The 19,085-nt window shown below is 37.0% G+C and overlaps 1 protein-coding gene across 2 annotated transcripts in view; it reads right to left on the reverse strand.

Moving 5' to 3' along the window:
• ANGPT1 (angiopoietin 1) overlaps positions 1 to 19,085 on the reverse strand; it is a 267,927-nt gene that overhangs the window by 129,718 nt on the left and 119,124 nt on the right. The gene's annotated exons all lie outside the window — the stretch shown is intronic.

Raw genomic sequence — 19,085 nt, forward strand, 5'->3', positions numbered from 1 at the left:
TACCGCGATGGAAGTTTTTCTTTCTAGGAGCTCTCTTGAATATATTCTTTAATGCATTAATAAGTCTGATGAACTGAAAGATTTACCATATTTTTCTAAGTGCCTCACTTTCCCTCAAGGTCCAACCTGGGCTTTCAAGAAAAATCTGACTTATTGTGTCTTATAAGGAAGTAGAAAGACTTATTAAAAACAAAGAATTAAGTAGATGAACATAATGATCTTTTTAAATGATCTCTCAGTATTCTCTTAGAATAAATGACTTAGTTAAGAAGAAGAGTCTTGGAAAGATATTGCCTGTGCTAGCACCCAACTCTTGAAATGCTTCTTTCTCCAGTGAAAGTCAGCTGTTTGGTTCCCTTTCCAAAGAATTTCTGAACTTAGCACCACTTCAGTCGGCTGCTTTAAGAATGTTGACCTTGATTCCCATTTAAGAGAGTAAAGGGTTAGCATTAATGTTTCTTTTTTATATATGCTGCCTTGCAGAACCCTTTCCATTTACTCATTAAAAGGGCTTGCCAACCTTTTTTTATTGGATGGATTAAGCCCAGGTTATTTCCATCCTAAAAGTATGATCAAATATAGCTGTGGTAAGAAAACAGGAGACTAGAAGAGCCAACTGCAATAGACTGTAATATAATGCTATAGGCTAGTTTATCAGATATCTTTATCAGGAAATTATTATAAGATTAGAAAGTATAATATTTACATTTAATTGTATTTTACACAATGGCAGTTCTCATGAGGAAATATACCTTAAAAGAAGAAAAACAAATTAAACTAACATGCTCACATGCACTGTATATTCTGGCAGGAGATCATCACAGAGTCTTGCAGATTCTGTCCTGCCCAAGGCAGCCCGGCCAAGGGTGTGAGTGGGGGATGAAATCCAATTCACTTTGAGCTCACTAAACTCCAATGCCTGTTGTAGGACTGTGCGGTTTTCTAATTCTCTCAAAAGCATTATGTGTGCTACTGGTGGACAATTCTGGACTATTTCTGTCTGCTCTCAAACTGCCTTCTGTCTCATGGTCTAAAAACAGTCTATCTCTCTTAGAACAAACTATCAGACAAAAGGGGAGCACATGGCTATTGGCCAAAGAATTGACTTGCATTTCTCAGACTGACCTGATCCCACCCTCAGTCCCCAGAAGGGAATGGAGAAACCTATTGTTCACTGTTAAAAATTCTGTTGGAAATCCGGATGGTATCATCTGGATGGTATCAGACGGTATTCAGCTAGGTAGATAAGAAATGCTTAAGTCCAGCTAGGCAGCTCATGCCTGTAATCCCAGAACTTTGGGAGACCAAGGCAGGTGGATCACGAGGTCAGGAGATTGAGACGAGCCTGGCCAACATGGTGAAACCCCGCCTCTACTAAAAATACAAAAATTATCTGAGCGTGGTAGCACGCACCTGCAGTCCCAACTACTCAGGAAGCTGAGGCAGGAGAATAGCTTGAACCCAGGGGGGCGAAGGTTGCAGTGAGCCAAGATCGCGCAACTGCACTCCAGCCTGATGACAGAGTGAGACTCCGTCTCAAAAAAAAAAAAAAGATAAATCTTATTTATGATAAAATTTAGCATTTATCATAAATAGGAACAGAAATTTCCAGTCATAGAAATAAGGTTGTTGAAAACTCTTAACAAATATGGCATGTAGTATTTTTTTAAAAAAGAAATGCTTAAATCCTTCTTTTGTCCAGCAATAGCCTTGTTCCCTTGAGGCACCCTGTGGAAATATTAAGCCAGGGGACACTGGTAAAAAGAAAGCTAAATTTTACATTATTATTAATTGGGTTTTTGCACCGAATTTCAATGCAGAGCTCTCAAATTTTGCTGAAGTATAAAGCCTAGTGCTGAAATGTAAGAAGGCCAGCCAATCCTCCACTGAAATTAACATTCAAATATTAGTATTTTACCATCCTCCTGCCAACCATAGGAGACAAAACCGATATGTGTACTGAGCACACACGAGTGAAGGCAAGAAAAGTGGACGAGGGACTTTAGCCAGGCTCCATATTCGTTTAGGACTTCCACCAAGAGTAAGGGTGGGATTGGGCACCTTAAGGAAAGAATGGAAGGAAGCAGAGAGGAAAGTACCAGCAGACTTGGACCTCACTGCTCAGGCCGCATTGAAATGGGAAGCATAAGAAACACTGAGAAGTTGCCCTGATAAGAGCACAGGGGAGGCCCAGATAAAGGGCCATGTTCCTGAGTGTGCAATGTTAAAGCAGCTTGCCTCTGTCTTCTAGGATACATGGTCAATCATTGTTCTAGAATATGACCCAATTGGATTAGTATATTTTACTTTCTTGAGATTGAGCCAGGAAAGGGCCTATGGGAAGAGAACTCTCGCTTTCTTTATTCAAGTACTATTTCTGTTCTTACAGATTGTTATCCCTATTCCTTTTTTCCAAATATTTCCTTTCTTTAGCAAGCACTTCATGAGTATGTAACTTCTCTAAACTATCATGTCATGACATTTAACCTTAAGAAGTAGAGCACAGCATTACAATTTCCCCCTCGTTTCATGCCTGACATTCTGTGCCCATGTTTCTACATGTAATCAAGCTGAGAACATTGCAAAATTTTAAATTCATAATTCTTGCCACAAGTTGCTCACCATGTGGTGGAAATGATAGGATCCACGTATGTGATAATGTGCAGCAAAATTTTAAGAAATAATTTCAATGTGGAAGTATGGGAACTTGGAGTTCTTTTGCAGGAGAGATTGTTGCAATTTGGAGGAGAGGGGAAATTGTTTATAGGAAAGGTAAAAGTTAAACTCAAACCTGATTAATGTTCAGGAAGGAGGAAGAAAGGAATTGCAATCAGAAAGAACAAATCTTACAAAGGAATAGAAGACAGAAAATGCACACTTGTTTGTTTTTGTTTTTGGTTTTGGTTTGTGGATTTTTTGTTTGTTTGTTTGGTTGGTTGGTTGGTTGATTCAGGAGGAGGGAGCAGTACATATTCTACTCCAGCCTTTGGAAAGTGGTGAGAAATACGATAAGACCCAGCCAAACTGTGGCAGGTATTTAATGTTGGCTAAAGGCAATTTGAATTTTATCCCACAGAAAAATAAGAAAATCCGAGGATACAGGCCTTCAAGTCTGACTTTGGGTTCTCACTAAATTCCATAATTTTTACTTATCTATTTTTACTACTGGAAACATTATTTCTAAGCTATCAACATGTAATTTGTGGTTCAGTTCGTCTGCGAAACAGAGTATTTCTATGATTTTTGAACTTAGAGCTTAGGAAATTTCCAATTTTGAAGCAAATATTCTCTTAGTGTCCCAAAAGATCAAGTATATATTTTTTTCTTCTAATGCTTGGTCTGCACCACTCCATCTCAAACCACAGCTCATCACTGATTACACAAATACTTACAAGCAGGGCCCATTTTTAGTAGGTAATGAAGTGTAAGGATGAAGCTTAAATGATGCAATATACCCAATGTCTAGCCTTACATAAATAAATAAAGGGCCATTTGTTTCATTTCACTTCAATACACACTTTTGCAAGGGAACGTTCTATTTCTTTTGGCACACACAAAAAATTCTAAGTAGACATCAACATTTTTTAATGTTGAAATATAGCTTTTGTTTTTCCTTTATTCTAAAATAACTATATAATAAACATACTGGACATTTTTTGGTGCTTTGTTCAAAAATGAACAGGCTGAATTTCCTCCCCAGATGCCTCGTGACATTGGCATATGCATAGCAGGAAATGTATACACTCCAAGTCATAATCCTGTCTGGATAAATCTGCTCTCTGTGTTAGGCAAGCCAGACCTCATTCACCTGTTCATACTGATATTTAATCCATCTCCAAAACTTACCTAGGGACTTTCTAAAGATAGTAACTCATTGAAGGAGAAATTTACAGATTGCTACCTTTTGGGACTATTTTAAAGTATGCTGATGTTTGCAGAAGTGGAAGAGGAGAGGACGATACAAGGGAAGAAACTACACTTGATGTAGAGTTAATCCATTTAATCTTCAGAGACTACCTTGTGATGTAACTGTTGTCTCACCTATTTCCAGAAAAGGAGGTTAGAGCCAATGTTACATCATAAGTAAGTAGTGTGGATAAAATTTGAACCTGAAAATGCCTGGCTCAGAGTCCAAAGCTTTCAATTACACAATCTTGTCAAGAACATAAAAACAGATGAGTACACTGAATAGAAGAAAAGAGAGCCCAAAGATTAATATTTGTAAATCTCCTCTAACATCTTGGTTACATTTACCACCCAAAATAAACTTCAATACTGTCATGAAAAAAAAAAAAAATCAGTTGTCAAAATTGACTCCATTGCACTGGCATACACTGCAGCTTAAGATATCCAAGTGACTTGGCAGCAGAGCCAAATGAATAGTTGAAAAATCACCCACTGGACTTCTAATGGAAATAGTCAATCTCCACAATATGCACTGTACAATATGACTTTTCCATATGGCATTTGAAGAGGAATTGAGATAGATTCACCACTCAATTAAATCAGGCTTCATAGGGTTTAGACACACTAGAATTTTTGGGTTTAAAGATGGTGAAGGAAGTGCTCTTTTATACTTTTCTTTGTTGTTGTTATCATTATGATTATTGTTGTTATTTTAGGAACCATATATTTTAATCTGCAACTGCCTCTGAAAATGTCTATTCACATTTTTCAAAAAAGAAGCAAGTAGTGAAAAAGGTGCATTTAGAAATATTACTAAACTCTCAAATCTCCAGTGAGCATCTTGTGTGTAGTATAAAGGCAAAATGCAGACACCACTGATATGTTAATTACCCTAAGAGAAAGAAGGTATTATGTACCTAAATACAGATGTATATATGTATAATGTGTGTATATCTTTATGTTTATACGCACACCATATATACCTAACTATATGTATACTGTTACGGCTTGGCTCTGTGTCCCCACTGAAATCTCATCTCAAATTGTAATCTGAATTGTGATTCCCATGTTTGGGGGGTGGGACCTGTTGGGAGGTGATTGGATCATGAGGTGGTTTGCCCCACGCTTTTCTCACGATAGTGAGTTCTTACGAGATCTGATGGTTTTGTATCAGGCTCTTCCCCCTTCCCTTGGCACTTTTCCTTACTGTGACCTTGTGAAGAAGGTGCATTGCTTCCCTTTCACCTTCCACCATGATTGTAAATTTCCCCAGGCCTCCCCAGCCATGTGGAAATGTGAGTGAATTAAACCTCTTTTGTTTATAAATTACTCAGTCTCAGGTAGTATCTTTGTAGCAGTGTGAAAATGAACAAAAATGAACAAATATATGAACACACACACACACACACACACACATATATATATATGTTATATATAACTGCTTCAAGACTATTTTTAGTCCTACAGTCTGTTCATATTTTTGTTAAATTTTCAAAAGTTTTACAAACTCTTTTGTTTCTATTATGTTATATATTAACAATGTTAAAAATATTCAGAGCAATAGATATTTAAGGATGAGGGATGGGAGTCATCCACCCTGAGAGGAGACATATTTTATCATGAAAACTGCTTAGACTTACCAGTGCCTGATAATAAATGCAGACCAACTATTAGTTGTTTTTTTTTACTATCTTTAAGTTATCCCCTTAAAAGGCAGACATTCATTACCTGCACCTGGAGTAGACCACCTCAATTGCTCCCTCCCTTGGTAGGCCACTGGCTGAAGGCCTTCTAGGAGAAAGTCATCATGTCTAAGTGTCTTGTTTCCTTAGTGGAACTGGAAGTACTTACTCCACAAGGCTGCCTTGACAATTAAATCAATTACAATTTTGAAAGTGGTTAGAATAGTGCCTGAGATAGAGCAAGCATTATACATGCTGTTATAGTACTGTATAGCTATATTAGCTATACTATGTTTAGTATACATAATATGCTATGTATAGTATATTATACATATACTATGTATAGCACTGTTTAAGTAAATAAGTGATATTTATGAAAGGCCTGACGTAGGAGTCTGCCAATTTTATAGATGAGGAAACTGAGTCTCAGAGGAGGTTAAAAAGAAGACATCAAACAGAAAATGATTGGGATTTAAAGTAAATATATTAACACTAAACCTGTACCTATTCTACCTATCCCACACAAACGGGATCATGGCTTTAGTTTTTATTGTGTTATCCAATTATTGCCTTATATTGCAAATTTACTTCCCAAATTATTTGTGCACATATTTTTAACCTATAGCTTTATGTTATTTCAGAGCAGGTGCACTAAAGTATGACAAGAAGGAAGATGACAGTTATTAAGAAAAAGTGAATTTATTCAACTTTTTAAGCTACTAAAAGCATGCAAATTAGATTGTTATTGTTATTTTAAGAAAAAGAACATTATGTATGGGAAAAGTATGCCTTTCCAAGAAACCACTAACCAGATGTTGGGGTCTTGAGATATCCCAAAGGGATACTGGTAAAAAATGATGAAAGAACTTCCACACAAAAATCTAAGAAAGTGTGCACACATGTTGTAACTATGAATACTGTTTGCAAAAATTTAGTAAATCTGCTTCATCATCAGATACTACAGCCCTGGGATAGCCTGGTCTGGAAATGTGGTTTAAGGAAGAATAAAAATACAAAGAGCTAGGAAAATGTTAACACATTAAATTAAGTAGAATAGAGAAGGAATGCTGATATCTAAAGTTTATTACACATGTGCCATTAACTGTGTGGTAACAAACTGTTCAGTCTTTGATTCTATTCACAAGGCAGCAGTTAAAGGCTACATGATATAATCAATCAACTAGCTATTTGTCATCAAATATTTATGGAGTGTTTATTATGTGCAGGATGTATATGTGTGTGTGTATGTGTCCTACACAAAAACATATCTGACTATATATACACACACATATATATAGTGACAAAATACATATACATCTATATGCATACATATTAGAAGCTAGATGTCATTTTAACTGTTTGGGTTTTTTTCCCCTGACCTTATACTTTAAACAAATTTTATTTCTTAAAGCAATTCATTGGTTTTTATAGGTGACATAGCCAGTGTGAGTTCACCATCTATGAACTGCAGCTTTCTTTATTAAGAATATTATTGTTTTAACCAATAGCACGCCAATACTTTCTCAGTTTATCAAATTGGAAATGTATCTCCAAAAAATGGACATATCGCTTTCTGAGGGGAAAATCTTTTCTACTGCATATCATCCCCACGTATCTGTGTATCTTTTCTACTCAAGTAGGGCCGAGCCACAGAGAACAAAAGACGTCTTACTTTAGTGAGGATGTGTAGGACAGAGAACCTTAAAGGACCCCACCACTCTCTTACCTGTGTTTGTTTATAGCGGTTTTGTTTGCATGTGTGTGCTTGCTTAATGCTAAGCATTTGCAAAATAAAAGCAAGGTCATCTCTGTTGAGAAACTTACTGGGTACTCCGGATGGATTTTGCTAATTCTTGGGAAGGCCTTAAGTTTAGATAAGTGGAGACTGTGGAAAAGTTCTATTCTTCCTGTTCCTGATTTCTTTAGTGTTTTAATTCCATCTCCTAGTGGGCAGCTCTTTGTTTTATGTAGCTGGGCGGATGGCCATTGGCTCTCTTTCTGGTTTTATTGGAAGTTTCTTCAAATGGCTGTGGTAAATTTCAATGAACTTTTTTTATCATGCTCATTTCACTTAATTTGGTAGTTGGGGAGTTCCAAGTCAAACAGAAATTTCAGGCAAAATGCTAAAAGGGGAAAAACTTGAATCCAAATCAGCAGGACTTAAAAGCAACACTGTGTGTGCCGGGAACTTGCCCAGAGATTGACCCTGTTGAATAGTGACAGGCAGCTATGACATTACCTGTCAATGTTTGCTTCTCCAGAGGGTCCCAAGAACCACTTCATGCTCACTGAACCCCTGCTTCATAGCTTGGAGCCTGAGTAATTGGATATCTTTGAAAGAGAAGAGTAGGTGCCCTCGTGGAGGCACCATGCTGGGTCTTGGCAGCAGTGTGAGGGCAGCCCTGAAGAGGAATTATACTCATGAAGACTCCTGAATTCCATCTTTGTGAAACTCCATTCGCTCTGTTGCTTGTTTCTGGCAAACTGAGAACATCCTGAGAATGGGTCAAGGATCTTTCAAAGGAATCCCTGCTAGCAAGATTGAATCACATTTCCAAAAGCAAACTGGAACAATTTTCCATGTGAGAAGGGAGCGTTATGACAACTGGGCACTGGGACAGTGGGCATGACAGGAATTGGAGATGGAAACATATTTTTTCCAAAAGCAAAGCAAGCCCTACAGGGTATTAATTTTTCAACTTAGCTAACGTTTGTTGGCTGATCAGAATAAATGCTGCTTCTTTGCCTGGTCCATAGCTTTTTCCTGCTCTTTGCCTATTCTTCCTCAATATGTGAGTGGTCAAGAACATTTTGTAAGACATAGAGGATAGACAAGCAGGAGTCTTAGCAGGACGGATGGGTTTGATTTATGTCAGGAATTTTTACTCTAAATTATTGACTCCATTATTTATTCCTGCCTCTATATCTGAATTAACCCAAACAATAGGTCATTTACTACTTTTAATGGCAAAACCCACAACTACTTTTGCACCAACCTAATATTGCAAATAGAATAAGAGAACTTAATTTTTAAAGAGTATTAAATGGAAGAAATATATTAATAGGTCATAAATCTGGAGAAATATGAGAACATTTTAAAAAGAAACTTTGACACAGCATTTATAAAACTTCCCCTTCCCTATTACATTTTTATTCCTTTCTTTCAACAAAGCAGATTATAAAAATGCAGAATGTTTTAGATACATCACATACAATAGTAGAGTATCCAAGTCAAGCTGCAGTATATGTAAATCCAGTATTTGTCACAGACAGATCTGCTGTGACTTTCTATAAGTCGGGCACTGTAGCAAATTCCCAGTTATTATGTATGTGCTCCATAGCACCAGGGTGTTGCAGATACCCAACAGTACTGTGCTGATAAATTGCCTCTTTGAAAAATAAAAAAAAGTCCCTATTTATCCCATTTTCCATGGCATAAATACTTCCCACACAGTAGACTTCAAGCTACCAACCGATGTCACTAAACACAGAGCTGGGGGAAAAAATGTGCATAATTGGCTCTTGTAAGCTTATGCCCATCACCCGTCAATATACTTGGAACTAGGAGACAACTTAGAAATTCTCTACCCAAACCCCAAAAGTTCTGAAGGAGTAAATGAGGTGGAATGATTTGTGAAAGCCAAGCAGGAATGGCCAAGTTGGGAATAGATGCATTATTCCTAGTTCAAGATCCTTTCTTCTACACTAAAATACAACTTATGAATTTGCCTGTGCATCCGTATATTTCAATCTGAACAATGATAAATGAAAAATAGACAATGAGTGGTTGGTTATATCTTAAAAATAGATGTAATAGAAGCTAATACCTTGAAGCAGGCACTGGTATTTGCTGAAATGCTATCTTTATTTCTCCTTATTGTACTTACCTCCTCACATCTGTCCATGTCATCTGGAAACTTACAGGATCAAGTCTACACTGTACAGAAACCAACTACTGCTCAGCAGAACTGACTTCCAGATCCCTTTCTATCTGACCACAGTGCACCACCAAGATTTTTTGATGTGGCTTCCTTCAGATCATTGTAGGGCAGCTTGTATTTTTAGTGACCACAGAGAAATGGCTCCTTTGGACTTCATCTCAATCAATAGTTGTGTAGGTCTCAGCCAAAAAGAAAGTGATTCAAAGCAGAGCTCCAAGAAAGGGCTGGATATATACTTGAAACTGAAATTGCTGGGGAGAGCCTCAATGCCAAAGCCATAGCCAAAGCAAAAGTCCAGCCTTACAAACTGAGCAAACATAGCTGTGTCAGAGAACAGCTGTAACTGAGTTTATTTACAACAGGACTTGTTCTTCTTGCACCAAATTCCAGGTTTATCATAGCAGTAACATTAGTGGCAGCAAGTCACACTTCAAGTCCCGGTGGTTGCTGAGTGTGAAGGTGTTAATTATACTGCCTGTCTAGGTCTGAATTACTTTAGAGGCAGGCACTTACCAACACACAACACCTTTTTAAAAACCCATAGATATCTTGAAAAATTTTCAGCCTGAAGAAGTACCTAGAAGAGACATTCCAACATCAAAACTTTGAGAGAAAGTGTTAGACTATAGGGGAAACTCCAGATTTTATATATGAAAGGTTGAAAGATTACAAACATCCAGAAATGAGGGCTTTCTGGAAGTTAGATTGCCTTTCTGTAATCTAAATGAAATTTTCAGAAGGAGACAAGTTAGGCACCTGTAGCTGATATTATTCATCTAAACTTACTCTTAAAAATAAACAATCTTCCATTGCACATGTGGTAACATAATTAAGGGTGTCAATAATCCCTTAAAAAGACACCCCAAAGGGTTTGTATTTGAAGAGGTGGACACAGTCATCCAAAACCTGTGGAGTCTGAGGTCCAGGATTTAAGGCTCAGCTTGTAAGTCCTGAATGATTCATTTGACTCAGGGGTGCTCACTTACCTCTCATTAGAATTGTCTGGGGAGTGCTTAAAAAATGCCAAGGTTGGCATGGTTTTGTTGGCTTGTTAAGATACTCAGGTGACTCTAAATATACATACAGGATTAAGAACCTCGAAGTCACTTTTCTGATTCTCAATAATCTTCTATTTTAAAAAGGAAAAATAACATCTAACTTTCAGGAACCTACACAGACATTGCATATAAAAGTTCTTCATAACCAGGAAGGATATTACATATATATTTATTATCTGTGCTAATTATAAAAAATAGACTTTGCTATATGAGAAATTGTATGTTTTTACTTACAACACAGATATTTCTTGATCAGTAAGTGCATAGTACTGTTCTGCAGGTAACTTTTTCCTCCTTTGGTAGTGACGAGCAGTTTTTCTTTAGCAGAGGTAAGTTTCAATGTTTTGTAGTATTTTATTGGGGATTTATAATAGGAAAGGGGGTAACAAAAAGCAAAAATGCTTTTGGAGTCTTCCTTATGAAGTCTGCCCAGACCAATATCCAGAGTGGTATTTCTTAGATTTTCTTCTAGGGTTTTATAGTTTTAGGTTTTACAGTTAACTCCTTAATCTTGAGTTGATTTTTGTATATGGTGAAAGGTGGGGGTCTAGTTTCAATCTTCTACATATGGCTAGCCAGTTCTCTCAGCACCATTTATTGAATGGGGGGTTCCTTTTCCCCTTGCTTGTTTTTGTTGGTTTTATCAAAGATCAGATGATTGTAGCTGTGTGGCTTAATTTCTGGGTTCCCTAACCTGTTTGATTGGTCTCTGTTTTTGTACCAGTTCCATGCTATTTTAGTTATCGTAGCCTAGCAGTATAGTCTGAAGTCCAGTAGTGTGATACCTCCAGCTTTGTTCTTTTGCTTAGGATAGCTTTGGCTATTCAAGCTCTTTCTTGGTTCCAAATGAGTTTTGGAATGTTGTTTGTTTGTTTTCCAGTTCCATGAAAAATGTCATTGGTAGTTTGATAGAGATAGTATTGCATCTGTAAATCACTTTGTGTAGTATGACCATTGTAACAGTATTGATTTTTCTTATCCATGAGCATGGAATGTTTTTCTACTTGTTTGTGTCATCTGATTTCTTTCAGCAGTGTTTTGTAATTCTTGTTGTAGAGATCTTTCACCTTCCTGGTTAGCTGTATTCCAGGTATTTAATTCACTTTGTGGCTACTGTGCATAGGACTGAATTCTTGATTTGGCTCTTAGCTTGGATGTTATTGGTATATAGAAATGCTATTGATTTTTGTATATTGGTTTTTTATCCTGAAACTTTTCTGAAGTTGTTTATGAGATCTAAAATCCTTTGGGCAGAGATTACGGTGTTTTCTAGGCATAGTATCATATCATCTGCAAAGAAAGATAGTTTAACTTCCTTTCTTCCTGTTAGCATGCCTTTTTCCTTGCCTGATTCCTCTGTTTAGGACTTCTAGTACTATGTTGAATAGGGATGGTGTAGGTGAACATCCTTGTTTCATTTCAGTTCTCAAGGGGAATGCTTCCAGCTTTTGCCTGTTCAGTACAATGTTGGTGGGTTTGTCATAGATGGATTTTAACATTTTAAAGTACGTACCTTTGATGCCTACCTTGTTGATGGTTTTTAGCATGAAGCCATGTTGTATTGCATCAAAAGCCTTTTCTGCATCTATTGAAATGATCATGAGGTTTTTGTTTTCAGTTCTGTTGCTGTACTGAATCACAATTATTGATCTGCGTATGTTAAGTCAACCTGTGTCCTAGGAATAAAGCCTACTTGATCAGGTGAATTAGCTTTAACGGTGGACGGAATAAAGAAAATATGGTACATATACACCATAGAATACTATGAGCTATTTAAAAAAAAAATCAGATCCTGGCCTCTGCAGCAACATGGATGGAGCCAGAAGCCATTATCCCAGGTTAGCTGACACAGAAACAGAAAACAAGACACTACATGTTCTTACTTGTAAGGGGAAGGTAAATACTGAGTACACGTGGACAAAAAGAAGGGAACAATAGACAAGAGGACCTATTTGAGGATGGAGGGTAGGAGGAGTGAGGATTGAAAAACTAGCTCTCAGCCATTATGCTGGTTAGCTGGATGACAAAATAATCTGTATGGCAAACCCCTGCAACATGCAATTTACCCATGTAACAAACCTGCACATTGCACACCTTGAATCTAAAATAAAATTGGAAAGAAAAAATATATTTATTTACAGGCACACAGCAAGAGAAAAAAGAAGAGAGCCTGCCTTAAAATTTAAAGTACTTCACAAGCTGCTGGTAGTCCTTGAGTTGAGCATCCAATATGTGATGTTTCAATAGCATATTTGTTAGAAATCAGCCAATCTTAAATCATTAAAGTTAGAAAAAAGCCAACCTTAGTGATTTAGAACAATGACTCTGGAGTCAGCTTGCCTGGAGTTGAATCTCACTCAAACACTTAACTTCAAGTGTGGTATTAATTGTATGAATAATTACATCTAAGAATTTGGAGGAGGATCAATACATATAGAGCATTCATTATAGTGCCTAGCATATAGAAAGTCTCAGCAAATGTTAGCTATTATTATACACTAACACAGTCTTGAAGTCAGCAACTAGTTAATACATATTTGCAGAGTGCCTTTCTCTGGCAGACTACAGAGTATTCTCTTTTAGAAATAATATACAGTAGAAACTGAGTAATCTATGGTAACATGATATAATTGTATTATTTTTGAGAATGTATTAATTTATTTAAAAACAAGTTATTACACACAAACTATGTGCCAGCTACTGTGCTAATGCTAGGTTACAAAAATAAATGATATTCCTTTAAGACTGCATAGTTTAGTGGGCTAAATGGACAGGTAAACTATAAAAACCCATAAATGAAATGTGTGCACAGCACTACAAAAACAAAAGTAAAACACCCTGATGAGTTGGGAAAGGCTCCACAGAAGGGATAATTTTTAAAGCAAACCTTAAACAAAGTGGTAGAAGACAGAGACAGGAAGATACTATGGATCAAAGGTGCCAAGTATGAGCAACGTTGATGAAATGACCTGAAGATATTCTCCAAGTTCAGATTGCTTTGAGTTCAGATCCCTGCTGTATTGAAACAACATAGGAGTTGCTAACTTCTTAACATGAATTCTTCCTCTTTTATGCCTATTGTTAAAGCATTATTGACATAAAATGCCAAAATGCTAGCAAGTACCTTTCTGTGTGCACTGCAAAATACCTGGGGCAGCAAAACTTTCATACAAATAATTCTTAAACTGAAATGACAGTTTATACTTGATGATCATTTGGGAGAATTACATTATTACCAATGGTACAATAGACTATTTGTAATAATAATAAATAGTACGATAGCACGAATCATACTATAATATGATCATACTACTTATTTTTGCTCAAGATTGTGAATAATTGACACTATTATTGATTATTCACAACCCTGAGCAAGGATAAACCGAAAAAAGCTTTGACAGAGGAAAAAAATGGTAGGAAATGTTGAAAGATTTCAGATTCTGAATGTGCATGCTATTTAAAGACTTCATTCCAAGCAATACTATAATCTCTACCTAGGTTTTCTTTTTTTCCACTTTTTTTTTTAACTTTAAGAGTATGCCAGTATATATTCTTAAATTTGTATATTTGTCCTTTATACTTTTTTTTATTGTTATACTTTAAGTTCTAGGGTACATGTGCACAACGTGCAGGTCTGTTACATATGTATACATGTGCCATGTTTGGTGTGCTGCACCCATTAACTCATCATTTACATTAGGTATATCTCCTAATGCTATACCTCCCACCCCGCCACACACACAATAGGATGTGGTGTGTGATGATCCCATTCCTTTGTCCAAGTGATCTCATTGTTCAATTCCCACCTATGAGTGAGAACATGAGGTATTTGGTTTTCTGTTCTTGTGATAGTTTGCTGAGAATGATGGTTTCCAGCTGCATCCATGTCCCTACAAAGGACATGAACTCATCCTTTTTTATGGCTGCATAGTATTCCATGGTCTATATGTGCCACATTTTCTTAATCCAGTCTGTCACTGATGGACATTTGGGTTGATTCCAAGTCTTTGCTATTGTGAATAGTGCCGCAATTAACATACGTGTGCATGTGTCTTTATAGCAGCCTGACTTATAATCCTTTGGGTGTATCCCCAGTAGTGGGATGGCTGGGTCAAATGGTATTTCTAGTTCTAGATCCTTGAGGAATCGCCATACTGTTTTCCACAATGGATGAACTAGTTTACAGTCCCACCAACAGTGTAAAAGTGTTCCTATTTCTCCACATCCTCTCCAGCACCTGTTGTTTCCTGACTTTTGAATGATTGCCATTCTAACTGGTGTGAGATGGTATCTCATTGTGGTTTTGATTTGCATTTCTCTGATGGCGAGTGATGATGAGCATTTTTTCATGTGTCTGTTGGCTGTATGAATGTCTTCTTTTGAGAAATGTCTGTTCATATCCTTTGCCCACTTTTTGATGGGGTTGTTTGCTTTTTTCTTGTAAATTTGATAGAGTTCTTTGTAGGTTCTGGATATTCGCCCTTTGTCAGATGAGTAGATTGCAAAAATTTTCTCCCATTCTGTAGGTTGCCTGTTCACTCTGATGGTTGTTTCTTTTGCTGTGCAGAAGCTCTTTAGTTTAATTAGATCCCACTTGTCAATTTTGACTTTTGTTGCCATTGCTTTTGGTGTTTTAGACATGAAGTCCTTGTCCATGCCTATGTCCTGAATGGTATTACCTAGGTTTTCTTCTAGGGTTTTTATGGTTTTAGGTCTAACATTTAAGTCTCTAATTCATCTGGAATTAATTTTCATATAAGGAATAAGGAAAGGATCCAGTTTCAGCTTTCTACTTATGGCTAGCCAATTTTCCCAGCACCATTTATTAAATAGGGAATCCTTTCCCCATTTCTTGTTTCTCTCAGGTTTCTCAAAAATCAGATGGCTGTAGATGTGTGGTTATTTCTGAGGGCTCTGTTCTGTTCCATTGATCTATATCTCTGTTTTGGTACCAGTACCATGCTGTTTTGGTTACTGTAGCCTTGTAGTATAGTTTGAAGTCAAGTAGCGTGATGCCTCCAGCTTTGTTCTTTTGACTTAGGATTGTCTTGGCAATGCAGAGTCTTTTTTGGTTCCATATAACTTTAAAGCAGTTTTTTCCAATTCTGTGAAGAAACTCATTGGTAGCTTAATGGGGATGGACTTGAATCTATAAATTACCTTGGGCAGTATGGCCATTTTCACAATATTGATTGTTCCTATCCATGAGCATGGTATGTTCTTCCATTTATTTGTGTCCTCTTTTATTTCACTGAGCAGTGGTTTGTAGTTCTCCTTGAAGAGGTCCTTTACATCCCTTGTAAGTTGGATTCCTAGGTATTTTATTCTCTTTGAAGATACTGTGAATGGGAGTTCATTCATGATTTGGATCTCTGTTTGTCTGTTACTGGTGCATAAGAATGCTTGTGATTTTTGTACATTGATTTTGTATCCTGAGACTTTGCTGAAGTTGCTTACCAGCTTAAGGAGATTTTGGGCTGAGACGATGGGGTTTTCTAAATATACAATCATGTCATCTGCAAACAGGGACAATTTGACTTCTTCTTTTCCTAACTGAATACCCTTGATTTCTTTCTCTTGCCTGATTGCCCTACCCAGACCTTCCAACACTATGTTGAATAGGAGTGGTGAGAGAGGGCATCCATGTCTTATGCCAGTTTTCAAAGGGAATGCTTCCAGTTTTTGCCTATTCAGTATGATATTGGCTGTGAGTTTGTCATGAATAGCTCTTATTATTTTGAGATACGTTCCATCAATACTGAATTTATTGAGAGTTTTTAGCATGAAGGGCTGTTGAATTTTGTCAAAGGCCTTTTCTGCATCTATTGAGATAATCATGTGGTTTTTGTCTTTGGTTCTGTTTATATGCTGGATTACGTTTACTGATTTGCGTATATTGAACCAGACTTGCATCCCACGGATGAAGCCCATTTGATCATGGTGGATGAGCTTTTTGATGTGCTGCTGGATTCGGTTTGCCAGTATTTTACTGAGGATTTTTGCATCGATGTTCAACAGGGATATTGGTCTAAACTTCTCTTTTTTTGTTATAGCTCTATCAGGCTTTGGTATCAGGCTGATGTTGGCCTTGTAAAATGAGTTAGGGAAGATTCCTCTTTTTCTATTGATTGGAATAGTTTCAGAAGGAATGGTACCAACTCCTCCTCATACTCCTGGTAGAATTCAACTGTGAATCCATTTGGTCCTGGACTTTTTTTGGTTGGTAGGCTATTAATTATTGCCTCAATTTCAGAGCCTGCTATTGGTCTATTCAGGGATTCAACTTCTGCCTGGTTTAGTCTTGGGAGAGTGTAAGTGTCCAGGAAATTATTCATTTCTTCTAGGGTTTCTAGTTTATTTGTGTAGAGGTGTTTATAGTATTCTCTGATGGTAGTTTGTATTTCTGTGGGGTCAGTGGTGATATCCCCTTTATCATTTTTTATTGTGTCTATTTGATTCTTCTCTCTTTTCTTCTTTATTAGTCTTGCTAGCATTCTATCAATTTTGTTGATCTTTTCAAAAGACCCTTATTTTTTTATTTTTTTATTTATTTTTATTTTTATTTATTATTTTTTTTTTGAGACGGAGTCTCGCTCTGTCGCCCGGACTGGAGTGCAGTGGCCAGATCTCAGCTCACTGCAAGCTCTGCCTCCTGGGTTTACGCCATTCTCCTGCCTCAGCCTCCCGAGTAGCTGGGACTACAGGCGCCAGCCACCTCGCCCGGCTAGTTTTTTTTGTATTTTTAGTAGAGACGGGGTTTCAGCGTATTAGCCAGGATGGTCTCGATCTCCTGACCTCGTGATCTGCCCGTCTCGGCCTCCCAAAGTGCTGGGATTACAGGCTTGAGCCACCGCGCCCGGCCAAGACCCTTATTTTTTAAGATTAAATTTTGTAATATAGGAGGAACTATTGATGCTGTTCTTTACTTTTCCCCACAACTTTAAAAATAAATTTCTTTGAAGTAAATAAGTAAAATGTCTGAATCCCAACTCCTTTCTAAATTTTCAGTGTTTTAAAGAATATTTTGGGAATCTGTTATATATTTCTTGGTTTTGGCCGACCTATTTAATAGTATGAATAACTTAGACAATAATTGCTAGTAATCGATATTAATTGTTTCTCAATAAGTGTGCTCAATTTGTAATCAGATGAAAATATTTTTATGAAGAATCTAATTTATATTTTCACAACTTAGTTTTTTGTAACATCAATTGCATACAAATCATAATTATGAGTAAAAAATTGTGATCTCAACAACTTTGGGTAAAGTTCCTGAAAGAAAATATTATACAATATACCTGAGACTGGGCAACATAGCAAGACCCAGTTGCTACAAAAACTAAAAAAAAATAGCTGGACATGGTAGCATGTACCTATGGTCCTACTTCAGAGGCTGAGGTAGGAGGATCACCTGAGCCCAAGAATTTTAGGTCATAGTGAGCTATGATTGCACTACTGCACTCCAGTTTAGGTGACACAGCAAGACCCTGTTTCAAAATTATTTTTTAATAAAAATAAATAAATAAAACAAAATATCCTAGTCAATGATCAATATACCTGAAAGGAGTCAGGTTCCGTTTTGTAAACAGAAGCTTATTCTGAGGCATCCTTCCCAAAACATCTTAGCTCATTGTCATTTGAAAAAATAACCAAAACTGCCTGATTATACCATTCCTGTACACCACATTTATGGACTTTACATAGCATAGTCTCTAAAATGGGCCTGCTTTGTTGCAGAATTTTCAGTGCACACCCATGAATCTGTAAAGGGATTGAGACAGTAACCTTCTGTATCCTGGCAGAGATTAGTGGTACACTCGAATTGATTGGCTGAAGAGTATGGAGCATTTCCTGTGTTATTTTCCTGCTGCTAAAAACTGTTTCTGCATTGTATGGATCAAATTAACACTAGAACTTACTCCTTTAATGTCTTTGATATGAAATAGTAAAGTATTACCAGAAGGGCAGTTTCAAAAATCATTATTGTACACTTTTGTTCAAAGGAGACTGTCACATTGTTTATTTAATTTGAAGATCTATGGCTATATGGCTGTGTACACAGTGGAAATACATTTATTCACATAGTTAAGATAGTCTCTGAGGATTCAGATGGACCATATGGACCCAATATTTCAATTCTACATCCTTTATAGCCATGATGATCCAGTACTAATATGACTTTCTAAAGCACAAATGTAGTGATATGAAAATAAAAGTTTACCTAGCCTGGAAAGCTGGGTTCCAATCATGACTTTGCTACTACCTAGCACTGTGAATTGGAGGCTTTTATTTCTGTAAAAAATGGGTAAAACATGTTTTCTACCTATCTCGTGGGTTTGTTCTGATCATGGCAAGGACAATGTGCTATGTTTGACTGCCCAGCAATGGTTCTTAGTTTTCTTTGAGTTAGATCTAGGTCTGCTATGCATAACATGTGGGAGTGCAGTTATCCAAAGTTAGGTTAGCCTGGGAAATGAAGAGAAGGATAATTCTGCAGT

Source organism: Trachypithecus francoisi, unplaced genomic scaffold (assembly GCF_009764315.1).
Source record: "Trachypithecus francoisi isolate TF-2019V2 unplaced genomic scaffold, Tfra_2.0 Lachesis_group7, whole genome shotgun sequence".
Lineage (NCBI taxonomy): Eukaryota > Metazoa > Chordata > Mammalia > Primates > Cercopithecidae > Trachypithecus > Trachypithecus francoisi.